General features: G+C 32.8%; 1 protein-coding gene and 1 non-coding gene across 4 annotated transcripts in view; one reads left to right on the forward strand and one right to left on the reverse strand.

The window, feature by feature from the left end:
- The window catches only part of IKZF2 (IKAROS family zinc finger 2), a 189,958-nt gene that overhangs the window by 88,384 nt on the left and 79,065 nt on the right, over positions 1–22,509 (reverse strand). The window lies entirely within an intron of this gene.
- Positions 2,512–2,643, forward strand: LOC126031868 (small nucleolar RNA SNORA51). Its single transcript, XR_007503686.1, has one exon. It is a non-coding gene; the product is annotated as a small nucleolar RNA SNORA51 (small nucleolar RNA).

Consider the following 22,509-nt stretch of genomic DNA (forward strand, 5'->3'; position numbering starts at 1 on the left):
GCTCACACTGCCAGGTTTTCTGAGCATGGATTTTATTTCATATAGAGCAATCTACTTTGAACTGGTGTTTGGCAACCATCTGTTTAACATAACTGTGGGATGCTTGTGAAATAAATTACATTGTGAAATTTTCTCTTTAATAAGGGGAGTGCAGACATTTTAGACCAACTTCTGTATAGAGTAAAATCATTACCATAAAACCCAATCTAATGGGCATATTCCCGAGGGGGCCCACATGTTGGCATGCCAGAGGTCACTAAGGACTGTTAAACCAGGTCAAAAGGCAGTGCAGCAGTGCTGCTAAAGAAAATGAGATAAGAAAAAAGCAGGGTTTCTATAACTGGGTAACAACAACCGAGGGAGGGACCAAAACACTTCGGCAGCTTTACTAAGACTGACATAAAGTGACCTAGGAAGCCATTAGCTTCCACATGTATCACACTCAGGATACTAATATTCTGGACTGCCAAAGTCTGTACTATACTATTGACATGATGCCACCTAAGTTCTTTCCCTTGAAGCCTTTAATAAATAGCTTCATATATTTGAAGGCAATAAGCACTTGAATTTGGCCACCAGACATAGCATTAGTTAGTTCAAAATATAGAACCGCTAAAACATACCAAAGCATAACTAACAAAGAAGAGAAAGCTTGTCATAAAATTTAGAGAAAAAACAATTTATATAAACACCTAAGAAATTTTATTAATTTAGTGTAAGATGCTTAATTTTGCATAATGATGCAAGAAAAATTCTTTTTTACTATGCACAAAACATGTGTTCTCTTCATGATTATATTCTTGTTATTTAAAGTGAATATATTAAAAAAACAAAAATTATCACAAAACAATACAGAAGGTAGAAGGTGAAATACTGAAAGCGTGAATGGGTATAAAAATAGTAGTATTTTCTGTTGCATATAATAAGAAAAATATTCTCTCCCCAAATATCATTAGATTAGGGAAACTCTAAGCAGTCATTGAAGCATACTCTGTTAGGAGTATGAGATCAAGATTCAGTGCCTTGGAGTATAAGGTCAAGTTTTTTTTCATTTATTAGATATACAACCTTAAAAATAAATCTCTGTAGCCTGATTTTTCTCATACATAAAATAATGGTTCTACCTACCTGAGATTGTTCTGAGAATTAAATACAATTATATATCTGATATCCTTAAAGCGATTTCACTGTTTAGTTATGTGTCAGTCATATGAGAAAGCATATCATGAAATTCAGAACATCAAACAAATATAGCTATAGAAGTATGTTTACTGCATCAAAGTCCAAAGATGATACAGAAAGTTTTGCGAAGTGGCATTTCAGATGTTACTTATATGTTGGGTGAGCTTTACATAATAGAGAAATTAGATATTCTTTAAGATTGGAGTGAGATGAAGGGAAAAAAAAACAAAATAAGTTGGCTTTAAGTTACACAATTTTAGATAGCATACATATATTCAAATAATAATACATTAAATAAGACATAAGAGAATTAATGTTCTCTTTAAGTTACACAATTTTAGATAGCATACATATATTCAAATAATAATACATTAAATGTTCTCTTTAAGTTACACAATTTTAGATAGCATACATATATTCAAATAATAATACATTAAATAAGACATAAGAGAATTAATGTTCTCCTATGCTCAGGAATTTCAAAGAGAAACATTTTCAAACATGAACAAGTTTATACTGTAGGCGTTATTGTATGAAGGAGAACACTCCTAATCATTCATACATTCAAAAGTACTGACTTGTGGGCCTGGAGAAGTAGCACAGCTGAAGGGAATTTGCCTTGCATGTGGCCTACCCAGGACAGATCAGGGTTCGATCTCCAGCATCCCATATGGTCCCCTGAGCCTGACAGGAGCGATTTCTGACTGCAGAGCCAGGAGCAACGTGCCCATGTGGCCCCAATACAAACAAACAAACAAACAAACCATCAAAAGTATTGACTTGTCTGCTCCCTATTAAAAAGTTTAAGGCAGCAGAGAACAAGACAGAAATGGATCATGCTTTCATGTGCTGTTTGCTTATTATAAATTATTACCTAAGATCATACAAACTCACTCCTAAACACCAGTTGCAGAATACATATTTATGCATATTTAATCTGTGCTTTGAATATTATGTTCAGAAATATGATTCAAAAACTCTCCCTGCAGAGTATGATACTATGATAAAATCTCAATACAAAAGTTGCACATAAATAAAAAAGAAATACTATATTAGATTACTATGTAAAAATATTCTTCTGAATTATAATTACATCTATTTCTGATCTTTCTTTGATAACTTCTTTCTTTACTTCTAAAATACCCTTAACCAGCTCTTTCAAACACATAACTAAAGTATAAAAAACTCTATGACAGGCTTTCTAGAGTACAGGCCAGTGTGGGGTGGGGAGGAAGGACACTTGGAACATTGCTCATAGGAATGTTGCACTGGTAAAAGATTATAATCAAAATATATTAAAAAAATCAAAAAAAAAAAGAAAAAAAATAAGGCCTCCCAATTCTTACCACAGGCTGTGTTCTTTACACTGACTTTATAGAAAGAGGAGGTACAGTAAATGCACCCCATATACAACTCAACCCAGGCATTTGCCTGGTCTGTATTGTAAATTGGAGGACAAAATATATTAAAAAATAAAAAATAAAAAATATATGTCTATGTTTATGCTAAATACTATATTGTTTTAGGGCAAGAGCTACAGTACAATGTGTAGGATGTTTGTATTGCACATAACCATTCCGGATTCTATTCCCAGCACCCCTATACAGTTCCCAAAATCCATCAAGAATGATCCCTGAGTGCAGGGCCAGGATTAATTACTGAGCACAAACTAATATGGCACAAAAAAAAAAAAGAAAAAGAGCAAAAAAGCATAGTTTACTGGGGTTTTACTAATATTATTTTATTAATATCTTATTAATATTATTTTAAATTTTATTTTATTAAAATTATTGTGATCTACAAAGTCCTTCATAGCTAAATTTCAAATATACAGTGAGTAATGGCCATTCCAAGCACCAGTGCTAACCTCCCTCCACCAATGAACCCAGAGTACATCCTACACTATCCATCACTCTTTGCCCCTGGCCTGCCAGTATAACAGATCTATTTAAGTTTAGATTGTTAAAGTTTAGGTCTTTTGAGTCTATTGTCCTTGACTTTGGCTTGGATATTTAGTTCTGTCCTTATTTTTTCTCCACCAATGCATTCGAGACCACTTAGCCCTTGGCCCCCAGCCTTTCTTTTTCCCTTTCTTCTTAGTAGTTTATTGCTATTTAACTATAGATTTGATATATTTGAGTCCAGTTAGTATGATTCTTTGTTCTTTCTAAAATATTTGACTGCTTAGTGTCTCCTATGGTTCTACACTAATTTTGGAATTTCTTTCTGTTATAAAAATTATTAGAACACATTATTAATTCTAGTCTATTAGCAATGAATCTTTTATTTGTATATAATTCATTTATCCCCTAAGTATCTTAAAGTTTTCAGCTTTAGTGTTCAAATCTTTCCCAGCTTTGGTCAAACTTCTTCTGTGTATTTTACTCTTTCTACTAAAAAGTTATATATTATATTTTAGTTTTCATTCCTGCTATGTATAGAAATGTAACAAAATTTTGAGTTGTTTTTAATCTTGAATTAATATCTTTTATAAGAGGCACTACTAGTGTTTATTCTAATATACTTTTATATTTTTATATAACATAATATTAGTATACATATTAGAATATTCTAATATAATTTTGTAGTTTTTAACTCTAGTACTATAAATAAAATAGTACTTTATTTATTATGATCCTAGTATAATATAAATAAAATACTATTATTTATTACTTCCTATCTGAAGATTTCTATTTTTATCTTAAAACAAAAAATACATATATTAAGGTGCTAAAATAAAATAACTGTGAACAGATAAATACTATATCAAATAGGCATATACACAACACATATTGGGATAGTTTTACTCTACCAGAAAAAAAAAAATTCTGCTGTTTGTAACAACAGGGATGAGCCTTGAAATCATCATGCTGACTGAAAAAAAAGTCATACTAAAACACATATTTTATTGTATCACATATATGAGGAGGCTCAAAAAATTCACAGAAACATTTAAAAAGTGGTTGTCAAATGCTGGAGAGATGAGGAAATGGGAAGAGACTTTTTAAAAGGACACAAAACTTCATCTTTAAGTTTAATATGGTCTTATAGTCTGAGGATCTAATGTGTAACTTGGTGACTGTAGCAAGTAACACCATATTGTGTTTAAGTTTGCTAAGAGAATGAATTGAAAAAATTTTCACACACACACTAATGTTAAATGCAGAGGTGATGAATGTGTTGATTAACTAGATGGAAAGAATCATTTCACAATGAATAGTTTAAAATACTTATTATTTGGCAACAATGCTTCTATAATGGTGTAATGCAGGAATAATTTAAACAAATCAATAAATATAATTTCTTATACGAAATATGATTCTAGATTTGAAATTCAGAAGAAAATCTAATTTTGAGCTGATGCATTATAACCCTTTCATTGAATGCTTAAAGAAAACAATCTTACATTTATATTCTAATGACTTATGAAGTTATAAGTAGATTAGAGCATGTTTCACTGTGCACGAACATTTACATATAAACATACTATAATTTCTTGGAACCAAGCAGGTATACTCAGGCAAGGTGTTTTTAATGAAGCAGTTGTTGTTAGTAACTTAAGTAAAAAAAAAAAAAGTGAAAAGTAAATAATGTGTCATTCTTGTGTGTTTTTTTTTAGGTGAATATTGGTTGGTATAGGAATGGAGCAAAAGTAAGTCAGCATTTGAAAAACTTTAAAACCTAATCAAAATAAAACAACAACAAAAAACATTTGCTACAACCTTAACAAACTTTTTTTTTATCATAAACTTCTTGACTCAATGAAGTTAAAAAGACATTTTTGAATTTTTCTATTTTGTCCTCCTGGGGATGTGAACCCTGCCATTATGTATGGCTTGCGGCTGTTTGCAAGTTTCCTCCCCATCTGGGACTAAGAGGCAAATTGCAGGTTTCCAGGGAGGGGGAAGGCTGTTAGGGTAGGGACTGTCTCAGTGCTTCACATGGACTATGCCAAGCCTGCTGATACAAGCAACCATGCTCCTGCAACAAGTTATACAATAGGTTTTGTATTTTAACTTACTGAAAGAAAGAAAAAAAAAAAGCTGAGTTCAGCTTTCATTTCATACACTTTCAAGAGTCTTCCTTTGCTTGGAGAGCACGAACACATGCACTGTGAAAAGTCATTTTGCTTTTTTTTTTTTTTTACCTCAAAACGAATGACATTCTTTCTGGTTACAAGAATGCCCCGAACCTACATATTGTCACATCCAACTAACAAAATTCACTGTCCTCTACCATGATGCTCCTTTGCTGGCTTTTTCAACGCAGCACATGCTTGCTAAAAGTACCTAATTCTGTGGAAGCTGTCAGCAATTACTGCAATGAACTTTAAATATTTTTCCTCTAACTACAGTAGAATTCTAGAAATAATGACACAACTTCTCCCTGACTAAAAATGTCAAGCTGACCACTCAGAAATTCAAGCTTGGGCTTTTCCAGGAAGGACCAAATGATCAAACATTTTATAAGCCCTCCATTTTTATCTCCAGTTCCATAACTACACTACCTAACACCTTACAGTATAGCAACACCTTCTGGGACAAGCTGAAACTAAAACAAACCACAAAGGCTGCCACCTGAACAGAGTTAACAATGTGTGCAAGATGGAGCTATATTATTTTTCCTGAACCTGACTGTATCATTTGAATTACTGTCATTGTTTTCCTCATAGTATTATTCTAAGAAGTTCAAAAAGTTTCATAACTAATTTAAGCAATGGCTAAATAGCCTTTAAATAGGCAATACTATTTTGTACACTCTAGTGTTTTATATATAAATATCTGGATGAGATTTATTGAGTTTTTTTATTCAATTAGCATACTTGGCAAAATTTAAAAAATGATCTCAAAATTGGGACTTTATTAAAGTCATGAAACCTTAAGCTCTAAGAACACTCTCAAGCCACAGATTTATAAGGCTAATAGGAAAGCAATAAAACAGTTTTTTAAATAGCATAGTCATCATATGAAATTCTGTTAATGATCAATTTTAGCTCAGACAGATATCAAAAATGAAGTGTAAAATTAAATAGATTTTAAATGACATATATTTAAATAGCATGAAAATAGGGTTCACAAGACATAGAACAAAGGAAAATAGCTTCCTAGAAAGAAATCTTATTTAAATGTAGTAACAAGAGAGATGACTATCTTTTGAAATTATTTATATATAATAATGTGTACTTTGGAAAGCAGTGCTGGAATTCAACATCTCGAAATGCATTGCCTTTAATAATGAGATGATCTCTCTACATGATTCATTTTTTAAACTTTTTTTCTTTATTTAAGCATCTTGATTACAAATATGATTGTGATTAGGTTTCAGTCATGTTAAGAACATCCCCCCTTCACCAGTGCAACATTCCCACCACCAAAGTCCCAAATCTCCCTCCATCCCACCCCACCCCCACCTGTACTCTAGACAGGCTTCCCAGTTCCCTCATTCATTCACATGATTATGGTAGTTCTCAGTGTAGTTATTTCTATAACTGCACTCACCACTCTTTGTGGTGAGCTTCATGGAGTGAGCTGAAAGTTCCAGCCCTCCTCTCATTGTCTCTGAGGATTGTTGCAAAAATGACTTTTATTTTTCTTAAAACCCATAGATGAGTGAGACTATTCTGCATCTCTCTCTCTCCTTCTGACTTATTTCACTCAGCATGATAGTATACCCTAGGAATACAAAAATACAATACAAAAACCCCTTCCTCTCACCTATATTTATTGCAGCACTATTCACAATAGCCAGATCTGGAAACAACCAAGATGCCCTTAAACAGATGAATGGCTAAAGAAACTGTGGTACATATACACAATGGAATATTATGCAGCTGTCAGGAGAGATGAAGTCATGAAATTTTCCTATACATGGATGTACATGGAATCTACATAATTCTTTTCCATAAAAAAATACTTAAGAAGAAAATCTTGGGGCTGAAGTGATAATACGGTGGAAGGGTACTTTCCTTACATTTAGCAGACCTCATTCAATCCCTGAGACTCTATCTGATTCCCTTAGAGTCTAGATCCACCAGGAGTGATCCTTGTCCAAGAGCTAAGAATAAGCCCTGAACACAGCTGGGTGTGACCCCAAAGACAAAAACAAATATTATAATAAAAGTAAATAAAATTAAGTTTAAAAGTAATTTCATAAGGCAGTCAATGCACATTTATGATGTAAAGACCTATAACTAGATATTGTGACTACTCGAGATATTAGGATAAACCATCAAGTATATTTTAGAATAGCTAGAATTAAAGACCAATGTTGTTAGTTCTTTGAAATAGGTAGAGCACTAGGAAAATATACTTCTCAATAATGAAATACAAAATTGGAGAAAAAGAAAAAAGATGGAAAGAGAAAATGATGATGACCAGGTATCTCAAAACTGTACAAGGAAGAAAACAAATAAAGGATCTCCAGGCTACAGGAATCCATTCTTTCTGTGAGCCTGTCAGAAAAGGGTAGAATGGAGGGAATCAATAAAAAAATAGAGAAAATTACTAACATTTAGTGAGAGCTAATTTAGTTGAGATTCCTTTACATTAGTACCTTACCTCCCAGGCAAATATTTCTGGTAGGTATTAGTTTCCAGGAAGTAATGGAGTAAGATTAGGTATAACAAAATTATACCATGCTTCTAAGCAGCACTGTACTCTCATAATGTACATTAACTGACTACAGCAGACACTAAGTGTGTATGAGGGAGAAAAGACTTCAAATTCAACCAATATAAGAATTCAGAATTTATGCTATAAATAAAACTACCCTAACGTATTTCTATTTTATTAAGTGCCAAACAAAAATTTACTTGTAACATCTCAGAGTATTAGAGAATAGTTAAATATATAAAAATAATCAACCAAATAAAAACTAACACACAAATAACAGAAAGTTACCTTTTATAAATACAGGTGTGTAGAGACTGAAGAGATAGTACAGTGAATAAGGCATTTGCCTTGTACTCAGCCAACCTAGGTTAGATCCAGGGATCACAAATGGTCTCCCAAGCACAGCTAGTAGTAAATTTATTTTTGGTTTTGGCCACATCCGGTGATACTCAGGGGTTACTCTTAGCTATGTGCTCATAAATTGCTCCTGGCTTGGGGGACCATATGGGACACCAGGGAGTCAAACCCCCAGTCTGTTCTTGGTCAGCCATGTGCAAGGCAAACACCCTACCACTGCACCACCACTACAGCCCACAGGGTAATTCTTGAGTGCAGAGCTAGGAGGAACCAATGAGCACAGCTGAGCATAGCCCCAAAATTATAAATATAAATATACATATATATATATATGCTTTTCATAGAAAAGCAGTGAATGCAACCAGATGAAATATATGCTTTCCATAGAAAAGCAGTGAATATAACCAGATGATAGCAAGAATATGACTTTTCTACCTGGTTTTAGGATGGCAAAAGCTGAGTTTATTGAATAAATACCTGGTGTACACTCTTTTTTCCCCAGATATTCTAATAAAAGTTAAAATACAATGACAATAAAGTCAAACACAGTATTATACTCCTAACTTTGAGCCAAAGGTCTTGAAGATGAAAATCCTAAAAATAAAGTCTCTCAGCAAAGAGAGAAGTTAAGTTTAACAAGTTCAGAGCATTTGTTAACATACTCGAGCAAAAAATTTGATGTACTCCCTCCCTTGTCTTTACTAAAAATAATTTCATTTCGCTACTGTTGTAAAATTTTGCTTTCATTGTGTGAACATCTAACAAAGCACCATTATTTACAGCTAAAATACACATGTCTCTATTGAAAGTTTTATTTAAATAGATTATCTACAACACTAGCAGAAATAAAATTATCTGTTTGTCTTTTGTCCTCAGAAAATCAGTTCTGCAATAAGTGCAAAGTCTTTGAAAAAAAACTTAACGAAAACATACAAAGTTGAGTGAAATCTAATATAAATGTTCTTCAACACATTATAATCATCATCGTTACATAGTTCGTTCTGACAAATAATGGAACATATGATCAAAAGGCAATGGCTTGGTTTACATTTCTGTTTGCTGATGATTCTCACAAGCTTTCACTATACTGCCATATTATCAGTCTTAATAAAATTCACTTGTCAGCTCCACTTTGAAAGAATGAATTCTAGCCTTGCATGACAAGGGACAATTAGAATCTCTTTTCTTAATCAAATCAGGTGATGATGATAAAGATGAAGATTATGATGATGATGAAGATGATGATGATGATGAAAAAAAGCAAGCACTTGAGTGACAACTTTTGTTACTAGTTGGTCAGAATGGTTCAGATTTCAGATTCCTTTTCTAGGCATTTTTCCCCATTGCACCAGTGATCTCAAATATTATGTAAGCTGTTTCATTTCTTTATCCTCAGTCCTCAAGTAGTATACAGCAAACAAACTAGCTAAAGCTACAATTCACTTTCTTACAATGGTTAAGCAATAATAGAGAGTTCAGAGTTTATTTCTGGTTGCAAACTGTATTGCCATTATCATGTTGCATCTTGAGTACATTAAAGCATTAGCATACAATCTAAAATAAAGAAGACAGAGGTACCTGTCTACATAATTTGGCTGAATCATACACTTTTATAAGATTTGGTATATTGCCACACCTGTTATTAAGACTGATAAGAGGTCACGTTTACTAGTATTTTATTCCATTTATACAGTACTTTTCAGGAATATATAACACATAATTGGCTTCATACCCACCTCTAGTGTTATTTTAAGCTTTTGATGAAAAGCACTAAAAATGGCAATACAATGAAAATTAAGAATATCTTTGGGGGCCGGAGAGATAGCATGGAGGTAAGGTGTTTGCCTTTCATGCAGAAGTCTTTGGTTCGAATCCTAGTGTCCCATATGGTCCCCATGCCTTCCAGGAGCAATTTCTGAGCATGGAGCCAGGAGTAACCCCTGAGCACTGCAGGGTGTGACCTAAAAATCACCAAAAAAAATATCTTTGGGGTCAAAGCAGTGGTACAGCAGTAGGGCATTTGCCTTACACATGGCTGACCAAGGATGGACCATGGTTTGATCCCTTAAGCCAGGGGCAATATCTGAGCACATAGCCAGGAATAACCGCTGAGCATCACTGGGTGTGCCCCCATAAAAAAAAAAGAATAGCTTAAAACATATGAAATTTAACACAACCCTTTAATGGTTTGAGTAGCAAAATTCTGTTGAACTCTGTTGAACCTGCTGAACCCTATTGAACCCTGAATTTTTATGCTATAAATTTTATTCTACTTAAAATTCTGTAACATCAAATGATGCTTAATTTATTCATTTATTAATGCAAAACTTAAACGTATATGAGAATACTGAACATCCAATACAAACATAGAATTTTTTTCTGGTTCTAATGAGCAAATACTTAAAGAAATAAAAACTCTCATTTCCTTAAAATCTATCTAACCATCAATAAGTTGTAAATCTTTAATTTTCATTATCTGGGACTGAGGGAAGGAAACATCTTTTTCTTAAGAAATATCACAAATAATGATTGATAAAAATTTATAAATGTATCAAATTTTGCAGGAAGAAATTATTTTTATACACCAACAACAAAATTAGAAGATACATAACTTATATTAGTGCTTAATGTTGGACTTTAATGCCTAAAAATGGGCATGAAATTATAACTACTTCCTAATGAGTAAAAGGAAAAAAACAACAAATTTCACATGTATCACAAAGAATATTTTTAAAGCTTAATAGTAACATATTCTAGGGAATTATTGCAGAAATTTTGTCTCAGAGTAAAAATCACAGTTATTACAGTTAATTATCCAATGCCTTATGGCAATTGATACAATGGACATAAATCTTTGGCGGATATAACTTCTATAGTCAGATAGGAGAAAAAAATTTACATATGCTTTTTTAATTTTATTTTGGGTGCTCAGGACTTACTCAAATTCTGCACTCAGGGATCACTCCTGAAAGAGTTTGGAGTACTGGTGGGATACCAGGGATCAAAGCTGAGTTGGCCTCATGCAAAGTAAGGGTAGTTTTACTTGCTAAACTATCACTTCAGTCCATATCTTTTTACTTGAAAAGGCACTACTCATATTAAGGATATATAACATATATCAATGAATTGAAAACCATTAAGTCAATAATTTTATAGATAATGTAAATTAATATAAATCAAAATGATATGGAGAACTTTCCTAATACAAAATTAGAAGTTTAGAAAAGGTAAATATCAATCATATTAAAATTATATAATAACCATGAAGAATTTGTAGTTAAATTTCACTCAGAATTGAGATTCTGTGCTGTAATTCAGTATTTACCAATAATGAATATTCTGATATATCAATTTCATCTAGGAAAATATTCTCCCCTCATATATTCTATAAAATTTCACTGTTCAATGTTTTAGCATGTTAAAACTTTGATATACTGTAGTACTATTACAATATACATTAAATGTAAACTTATTTCCTCAGGCCAGAGAAATAGGCCTGATCACTAAAAGATATTTTCCTCAATTTTTTTTCTGATTAGGGGCATATGTTTTAAGAAATAATTCTAAAACAGTCTACAAATTCATTGTTTTTAGCCACTCATCTACAGTACTGATACCTGATTATTAATATTATTTATTTATTTATTTATCTTTGGTTTTTGGGCCATACCTGGTGATGCTCAGGGGTTACTCCTGCCTATGCGTACAAAAATCGCTCCTGGCTTCGGGGGGGCCATATGGGATGCCAGGAGATTGAACCACAGTCTGTACTAGGCTAGTGCATGAAAGGCAGACACCTTACTGCTTGCGCCACTGCTCTGGCCTGATTATTAATATAATTTAGAAGGTTTCACCTAAGGAGAAATATCAAGGTATATACTGACTTATTTTATTTTATTCAGGGAATACTTATTTTTATTATTATTCAAATATTGCCCTGTCATTATTTGCCATGCTTTATTTTCATTAGTCAATAGTATATATAAGGAATTAAATATCACTAGAAAACGTTTTCAAAAAGTTATGCCACAGTTAGTGAAATCATCAACTGGAATAGTCTATCTTAATGTTCATCAGGAAAAATATCATTTTAATACTTAATATTAGCAAAGAAATATAGATATAAAAACTAGGCCACAAACAGGTAAAATAATAAGAATGTCTCTCTTACTCTGGATGTCACATAAGTACATATTTATCAAATCTTAGTTTATGATTATACACAAATACTACAGTTAGGAAACAAAGTATATCTGTCTTTAATATAAACTAATATAGAGTGGCGGACATAAATTTTACTTTGACAACTGGCATGGTTGGCAGTATTTATTACACACTCCTAAATATTAATTTTAGCTCAAGAAAAACTACTTGAGAAAGTATATATCAAATGAAAAAAATCTAGAATTTCATTAATTCATTTATATCACCATCATAACCATTATTTTATTTCCAGTAAGCACACTTTATTTTAATCATTATCTTCCTGATAAAAAAATCACATACAATATTTTAATTTTATTTATAATTTACTATAGTTTAAGCACTGCTATACAATATAAAGAATATAGAAATATTTATTATCTTCCTTCACATGCAATAAGAATACTCCAAACATTTGACTTTATCAAATCAAGTAAATGAACATCACAGTAAGACCAGAGAGGATGTGAAGTCACAGGTTTTCAAACATTAAGTCCCTGATAATCAGGGAATTGCAAATCAAAATAATATTAAGCTATCACTTTAACCCAGTGATAACAGGTTAAATTACAAATGCCAGAAACCATCTGAGCTGGCAGTGATGTAGAGAAAAGGTGTATTCAAGTTGGTGGATTGCAAATGATGTAACTTCTACGTAAAATACTTCTCAAAAAACTGAAAACAAAACTATCATCAGATGTAACAATTCCACTGCTTGATATCTATCCCAAGAAAGCAAAACAAAAAACAGATTCAAAAAGGACACTTGCGAAACTATGTGCACTGTAGTGCTATTTACAATAGCCAAGATCTGGAATTAACAAAAGTGCTCACAGCATCTGAGTGGAAAAAGAAATTATGGTATGACTACTCAGCCCTAAGAAAAGAAGCATTTTGCTAGGATGGAAGATCCTGGTGAGAACTATATAAACCACACTGAATCTTGTTAGGTTAGCTACATTAATCAAAACAAAAACAAAAACAAAAACAAAACAGAACAGTAAATACTAAATAACCTTATTCAATTTTGATAAATAAAGAAACAAACAAGTGAATAAGCAATGCCTAATGAAAAGAAATCCTGACAATAGCACTGAGTTGAGTAGGCTCAGTAGCAGGGTACCAGAAAGTAGAGATGGTCATTGGGACATTATGAGAAGGAACCTAGAGACAGTGGTAGAATGATACTGGCACTTTTATGATACATATGGAGCAGTAACAATCCATGTCTAAATCATAAAATCTAGCTGTACATATTACTTTAATGAAATAAAACTTGATACTAAAAATAAAACTGTACTGGCTAAAATATTTTACAAGGATCACCGTTTGTAAAAGCAGTAAAGATTTTAAACCTCACTTTTTAAAACCTTTTTTGCTGCTTGAAATCATCTAAAATTTTAAATAGACATTTTATCAGATTAAAAATTAATTATGTGGCTAAAGCAATAGCACAGTGGGTAGGGCCATTTGCATAGCACGCAGCAACCTGGATTTGATCCCTGGGATCCTAAAGGGTCCTCCAAGACCCCACTATTGCTTCCTGAGTGCAAAGTCAGGAGTTACTTCTGTGTACAGCCAGGTTTGACCCAAAAGCAAAATAAAAGATAAAATTATATTTCCTAAAATGCCAATATAATGTTAAATTGTTTCCAAGAATTAATTGATCACATGGGGATGGAAAAATAATAATAATAACAATAACAATAATAATAATAATAATAATAACAACAACAACAACAATATGCTTTGAATGTGACTAACCCAAGTTCTACCTCCAGGTTCCATCTCCAGAACCTCATGTTTCCTGGAGGCCACAAGGTGAGTAGCTCCTTAACAACACTGGGTGTAGCCCCTCAAACAAAAACAAATAGAACAAAAAAGAATAAAGTGGTCATATATATTGTGAAATAGTTGTTCACTGATATGGAAAGGGTTGATTACATTTGCCTCAAAACACCAAACAGCTGTTTCTAGTATACATACATATATATATATTAATAAAAATAATGATAAATCTAAATATAATCAAAAATATATCATATAAAATGGAAAACTATTTGAAATAAGAGTTATTAGACATTAATAAAATGGACAAATAGTTTATAATGATTATATTGACATAAGTGTAAATTTATATTTACCTAATCAGCATATGGTTTTTACCTATATTTGAATAAAATGAAATGAATGTGAAGTGCTTTCTTTCTAATTCTAAAGCAAATTAAATTTAAACTTTGATTCTATAATAGTTTTTAATTAAATATTTAATGTATAAATAAAAACATGGGATGCTTTTGGTCCCCTTTATATAATATTATATAATACATGATCGTTTATTTTTAACTATATGGAAACACTTCTATATGATTTTATTAATTGTAAGAAATCTCAAAGAAGTCCTATTTTTATGTTCAAGTTCTAATTCCTTGCTTTCTTTTAAAGCATTAAGTTGGAATATAAAGAGCCTTATAACTAAATTAAAAACAATTTCATGTGACTCTAGATTGTGAGAAAATGCTCAAATAGAGTGAAAGAACTGTGTAACAGTTATAGGGTATTTAATAATTACATATGTATCTACATTGAATGCATGAAATTCATTGAATCTGTAGAAAATGGTAATCTGCTTAACTTCAGCAACAATTCTTTAGCTGAAAAATTCCAATGAAGAATTACAGTTCTCTAAACTATAATGATCATGCAGGTTGGCTTAGGGACATTTATATTTCTTTCTACTTAAAAAATTACACTATGATCTCAGTAAAAAAGTAATATACTTATTATTTCAGATCTTATATTTAAAAATATGGCCTGAAGTTGCTAAATTTGACCTTATTTATTGTAAACTTTTTTTAAATGTTATTCTTAATATTTAAATAAAAGACTCTCTTTAAATTAGAGAGATTTTCTATCATTTACCATACATTTGTTCTTTAATTCACATTCCATAATTCACATTACATAATTTACATACATTTAATACATAATGACATAATCTTATATCATTTTCTAAATAAAACCTGCTATATGAAATTATGAATTATTTTATCTGAGTTTATATTATGATGGCATGCAACTCAGATAAGCTTCATAGTTAACAGAAAATATTCAAATCTGCCCTCTAAAATTTCACACTATAATATAAAGTTTATGTATTTCCAATACACATGTTTAAGAGACTGAATTATAGAAATCTCAATTTCATTTACATAAAAATCATATATCAAGTTAGACTGAAGGTTGAATGGCTTACATTTTTATTGTTTCTATTTATGTTTTTTTCATCATGTTGTTTTATATCAAAATTCAATGCCTTTATTCCGTATTGAAAGTGTGGTTTGAAAAGGAATTCTCCATTTTGGTGAAAAAAAGATAACTGCATTATTTTTTTTTTTTTCTTTTCTTTTACGAAGGGGGTGATATCCAGCAGTACTAAGGCTTTATTCCTGGATCTGTACCCCTGTGGTACTTGAGAGAATATATATGCAGTATCAAGGAATGAATACGGGTCAGCTGTTTGCAAGGAAAGCACTCAACCTAGCCTGTTCTGCCTTATTTTGACCATTGAGTTCTCGATCATCTATTTCATAAGCATGAATCAGATAGACAACTCCCACAGCAAAATGGAGCTATGGTATCATTTTTTTTTCACACTAAGTTATTCTTCACTCCTATATTAGTATATCACATGCAAATTAAATGAAAGGTCTAAATGAAACCTTCTCTACAAAGTTTCTTTTCTATTTCCAGAACAGACAACAGGACATCAGAGTATGGTGACACTAATTTTTGATAAAGCAGATTAATATAATAGTACTATTCCATACTATGAAATTCATGTATTGGGGAGGAAAACCCACTTCAATATTTCATCCTCCATCTAAAGAAGTCTCCATCCAAAAATCATTATCTTAAATTCTTGTATGTTATACGGAGTTGATATTTAAATTGTCCTATTGTCCTAGGACATGGGGAAATAAATGATTGAAATTGTAAGTAAAATGGTGTAAAGTGTAAATAAAGTCTATCACCATTTAATTTTGACTTGCAGCCACATTCAGTTTTCCCAAAGAGTCAACACTATTAAGGTATCTAATTTAAATTGCAGCCATATGTTAATTCACCTTCTACTGTTAAAACTATTTTGTCCTTCCAAAAAAACTGATGGAAAATATCAAGCAAAATTCTTGATGAATACTTCAAAACTTGAAACTATATAGGCAATTCCACTTCCTATAATTTTTAATAGAAAGGTGAAAGTAACTAAATAGATAAAAATACTCTTAAAGAAAGGTAAAAAAAACAAGTTTGACTTATAATTTTATTATAGTATGTATATAAGCAGATCTTCCCATTCATTCTCTATATATTTTAGTATATCTAGTATGTAAATATTGATATGTTAGCAAGAAGGGGGTATCGTTTTTCTAAAAATACTGTTTTAATAATTTCCAAAGAAAATAGAGGAATGCTTTAAAATAATTTAAGAGATAAAGTAGTCTGGATTTTTGCTAGAGAAAGAAAAAATGTATTAAATGTATAAATAGTTATAAAATTAAATAAACACAAATAAGTATCATGTGTATATAAATATGTAGAAATAAGTATTAATTTATATGATAAAATACAAGTGATTCATTAAAAATGCCAGTTAATTTCTTAAACATGTCAAATCAATTACTCCTTAAAAGAAAGGAAAAAAATGTGAGAAAGCAATTCAATTGATCAATTAATCAAGTCAAGAAATCTAAATATTAAAATATAGTATCTTTAATCCAAGAGGAGCCTTGGCAGTGAATAAAATATGGCCAAAAAGCATCCCTTAATGATGCATTAAAAAGAGACCTGGGGGGGCCGGGCGGTGGCGCTCGAGGTAAGGTGCCTGCCTTACCTGCGCTAGCCTAGGAGACGGACCACGGTTCGATCCCCCGGCGTCCCATATGGTCCCCCAAGCCAGGAGCGACTTCTGAGCGCATAGCCAGGAGTAACCCCTGAGCGTCACCGGGTGTGGCCCAAAAAAAAGAGACCTGGGTCAGACTGTTAGCACAGCAGTAAGGCCTTTGCCTCACACGTGAATGATCAGGACAGATCTGGGTTGGATCCCCAGCATCACATATGGTCCCGGAGCCTACAAAGGGCAATTTCTTTTTTTTTTTTTTTTTTGTGGTTTTTGGGTCACACCCGGCAGTGCTCAGGGGTTATTCCTGGCTCCAGGCTCAGAAATTGATCCTGGCAGGCACGGGGGACCATATGGGACACTGGGATTTGAACCAATGACCTCCTGCATGAAAGGCAAACGTCTTACCTCCGTGCTATCTCTCCAGCCCCTACAAAGGGCAATTTCTAATCACAAAATCAGGAGTAATCCTTGAGTGCTACCAGTTGTTGCCCCCCCCCAAACAAAACAAAACAAATAAAGACATAGATAAAATGCAAGATTATGTGTAGTGTAAGAATTAAATGTTGAAAAATATTTTACAAGAATTTATTAAATTAAACTCTAATCCACTGCTAGTGGGAATGTCGTCTGAGTCAATCTTTGTAGAAAACAGTTCAGAGAGTCCTCAGTAAACTTAAAAATAAGCTTCCATATGACCAAGCAATTACACTTTTGGGAATCTATCACTAGGACTTAAAAAATCATTCAAAAAACATATGCACACCATTATTTATTGCTGCAATGAGTATAATAGCTAAGGTACAGAATCAGCATAGGTTTCTGACTACAGAAGAATGAAATCATGTAATTTGTGGCAGCTTGGTTGACTGTCACTGGAAGATATTGAGTGAAGGAAGCCAGAAGAAGAAAGACAAACACAAGATGATCTCACTTACATATGATATATAAAATACTTGTATTAGAAAATGTAATGAGGGCCTGGAGAGATAGCACAGTGGTGTTTGCCTTGCAAGCAGCCGATCCAGGACCAAAGGTGATTGGTTCGAATCCCAGTGTCCCATATGGTCCCCCGTGCCTGCCAGGAGCTATTTCTGAGCAGACAGCCAGGAGTAACCTCTGAGCAATGCTGGGTGTGGCCCAACCCCCCCCCCCAAAAAAAAAGAAAAAAAGAAAGAAAATGTAATGAACTAAAGGGGAGAATGCCTAGATCAACCTTGACCACAGAGACTAGTAAAGACAGGACAGAGAAGAAAAGAATAAGGCTGGAATAAAGATGATAAAGGAAAGGAATGGAGGAAGAAGGGTCTGGGCTTTGGTTATAATAGGGATGTTAGGCAGTGCTATGACTATACATTCAAAGCCAAGATTGCAGGTGCGGGAGGGTGGAGGATGTTGGAGAATGGGAGCAATGGTGATGAGTGTTGACACAGGAAACGGGACTGGTGTTGAAGTTTTATATGCCTAAAATGCAACTATTAATAATTTTGTAAATCCCAGTTTTTTTACTTAAATTAAAAAATTTAAAATAATTTCTTAAATTCAGTAAATTTTTCTTAGGCCTCTGAATAAGTTTTAGAAGCAACATGTATTTAGCATCCAAGTTTTTGTTACAAATTTAAGATTAAGTATCTAGATTAATCATAGCAAAAAATGCATTAATTATAATTAAACAAACTAGGGATCAGCAGACATATCTCTGACTCAAATCTAAAAATAATCCTAATAATTTGATATTTAATACACAAGTTTGAAAAGGCCATTTAGTTAAATTTTTCCTGTAATCCACTAATCGACTTAATAAGTACAGAAAATTTGGCACATACTTGATACATTTTAAATTAATTGTAATTAATAAAATCCAATTCTTAATTATAATTAATTGTAATTCACAAAACATTATGACATTGTTAATGTTTCTGATATTAATACAGTGTATGCAATTCCACAAAAAATAGCCACCTTCACCTTGTTTTTATGCCACATCCAATCTGATGTTCTTCCCCTTCTCTCCACCCTTCTCTCTCTCTCTACACACACACACACACACACACACACACACACACACACACACACTTTACTTCTTGATAATCAGTTTTGTAGTCCAAGTTGTGAAAGACTTGTTATTGTTCAAACTATCTATTCTTCTGTTAATTTCTCTATATTCCAAAAATTACTGCAGCAAATCAGAGGGAGAAGGGAAGAAGGATGAAAAAAAGTCTTTATCTATACTATATCTTTTAGTGTCTGGATGTACTTTTAAGAATAAATGCATTGTAACTGATAAATTATTTAAGAGTTTTACTTAATATTAAATTGGGCAATATGACAATGCAGAGGTTAGTCAAATAAATTGTAAAAAAGTTTTCCCCATAAAATTCAAGTTCAGACTCTAGATTGAGTGCAGCAAGTAGTTCAGAAAGACTCTCAATAAAATATAAAGATGATCAGAAGTTATCTTAGCAATCAAAAAGGTGGAAGATGGCCTCAAAATATATTAGCAACAAGATATAGACAAAGAAAGAAGATGTGATCACAGACCAACTTTGAATGAGTTAAGTAATACCTCAAAGAATATTTAAATTGAAACACTAAAATTCACCAATCAAACTGGCTGGGAGAAAATCCAGGCAAAGACACTGACATATACACAAAATCATAAGGATAAAAACTGTCATGTAAATGTTGATTAGAAACTAGGCAGGTAGAAAGTGGGAAAGAATGTTTATAGGAATGAATCTCAAGTTTGGGCCATATGAAACTAACTGAGTAACAAGATTAGACCATGAGTAGTATCAATATAATTCTCTACTCAAAGAGTGAGTTTCTCTGCAACTACTAATTTCCTCTTGGGTTAGCAACCAGAATCTACAAGTATATTTAGTTTTTAAGCCTGCAAAATTAAGGAGATTACTGAGAACACTTTAATAAAAACTAAACTACAGATCTAACAAAGGACAATATAGACTAGTGTAACATACATTAAAGTCAAAGAAAATAAATCTGATTATAAGTGACTCAGCATTTCTGTTAAATATAAGATCTGTGAAACTTCAAATGGAAATTTATTTTGCTAGTTCTGCTTTATTCAACACTGATAAATGTAAGTTGAAATAATTTATTATTTAATATAGCAGCAAGAAATAAATACAGAATGAGGACTGATCTATAAATAATATTTTGGGCTAATACAACAGTTCTTGGGTGCTTGCTTTGAATGAGGCCAACATGGGTTCCATTCCCAGAACCACATATGGTCTCCTGAACCCACCAAGAGTTTCACTGAATGTAGAAATCTTTAAGCAATGATAAGTGTGATACTAGAATAAAATATTTTCACAAACTTTGGGGAATATAATGAATAATAAAGAATGAACTTAAAGTAAAAAATCATAGTAGGGACCAAAAAGGTAGCATATGTGGCATGCCAGAGGTTCGATTCCTGGTACTGCATGATCTTTTTTTTCACCTGGTGACACTCAGGGTTTACTCCTGGCTATATGCTCAGAAATCACTCCTGGCTTGGAAGCCCATATGGGACGCTGTGGATTGAACTGAACTACATCCTGGATCAGCTGTGTGAAAGGCAAACATCCTACTTCTGAGCTACCACTCTGGCCCCCTGATACTGCATGATCTTAAGAGCACTGCTGAGACCAACACCCAAGCAATTACCCAGGTGTTGCCCCTGGTACTTCCTGGTATAACAACAACCACCATCACCAAAAAAGGAAAATATCTATATAAGATATACTGCTGAGAATAGCCCCCACAATACTACTAACAAGAAGAAATAAAATGAAAGAGACAAAATTCTTACAGTCAAATTTAGAAAAATAAAACATCTTAATATAAAACATATAAAATAAAATAAGAGTGACATACATCTTAAATTACAAATGCATTGTATTCACTAGATTACTCATTACTGTCACATTTTTGCCCAAATGATATAATGTATATTATTAAGAGTAATGAATGGAAAAAGAATCCACTGTTCTCAGGGCCAATGGTAACAATGAAACTAATCCTATAAGTTAATGTTAACACTCTAAAAGTTCTTTAATTCAAATTACTAAAAGTGACAGTGTATAAGAAATAGAGTTAGTGGCCATTAAAATGTGTTGTGTATTAGGACTGGCAACAGTGCAGTGAATAAGGTACTTGCCTTCACACTTTTTAACAAGTTCAAAATCTGGCATACTACATAGCTGGGCTCCTAAATCTAAGACTCACGGATCATAAGCAGGCAGTGAAGAGATTTATAAGGCATTTGCACTACCTGTCCTGCTTAGTTGTTGACTTGTTCTCTTCCCTCCTTTTCTCTCCTCCCCTCCCCACCCTTCCCCTTCCTTCCAGTCCTTTCTCCTCCCCTCCCCTTTCTTCCCTTTCCTTCCTTTCCTATCTTCCTCGACTCCCTGCCCTTCCCTCCTTTCCTCCCCTTCCCTCTCTTCCTTTCTTCCTTCCTCCCCTACTATCTTTCCTCTCTTCTCTTCCCCTCCCCCTCCTTTCCTCTCCTCTTAATTCTCCTCCCCTCCCTTTCCCCACCTCTCTCTGTCTTGAGAGTCTTCTAAAACTCAGGCAGAGGTCTTCAAACTAGAGCTTAGTTCATGGACACTATTGCTCACACTTTTTTTTTTTAAACTATAGTTCAAACCTCCAGTGACTGAGGGCCCATGAACTGGACTCAGTTTAAAAATTTTGAAGACCCCTGCCATATAGTCACAGAGCCTTAACCAGAGTGATCTCTGAACAGAGTCAGGGGTGAGCCATGAATGCTGATATTCTGGCCTAAACAAAAAGCAAAACAATCTGTTGTCAATTATAGAAATAGCAAATGGACACAGAAAGGATAGACTTTTTTTTGGGGGGGGTTATACTCAGTAATGCAGGGCTCTGTGCTCAGAAACCACTCGTGGTAGATTTGGGAGACATATCAGATGCCAGGAATAGAACCTGATTCTGTCCTGGGTGAGCTGCATGCAAGACAAAAGCCCTACCACTGTGCTATCACTCTGATCCAAATGATAGATATTTTAATAACATATATTTTAAAATTTTTTCAGCTAATTTATATAGTGATTAGAAAATTAACTTATTGCCTCATAAAAACCTCAGAAATTTTCACTAGCTTGTTAATTATTTGTTTTTTATTTTCATTCCAAAATGTTTACAAAATGCAATTTCAAAATAGGGGCTTTGTTTGCAGTTTCAAACAATTCATTAATTTCCAGAATATAGTTAAAATTTTATTGA

The sequence above is a fragment of the Suncus etruscus genome, chromosome 1 (genome assembly GCF_024139225.1).
Source record: "Suncus etruscus isolate mSunEtr1 chromosome 1, mSunEtr1.pri.cur, whole genome shotgun sequence".
NCBI classification, from domain to species: Eukaryota; Metazoa; Chordata; class Mammalia; order Eulipotyphla; family Soricidae; genus Suncus; species Suncus etruscus.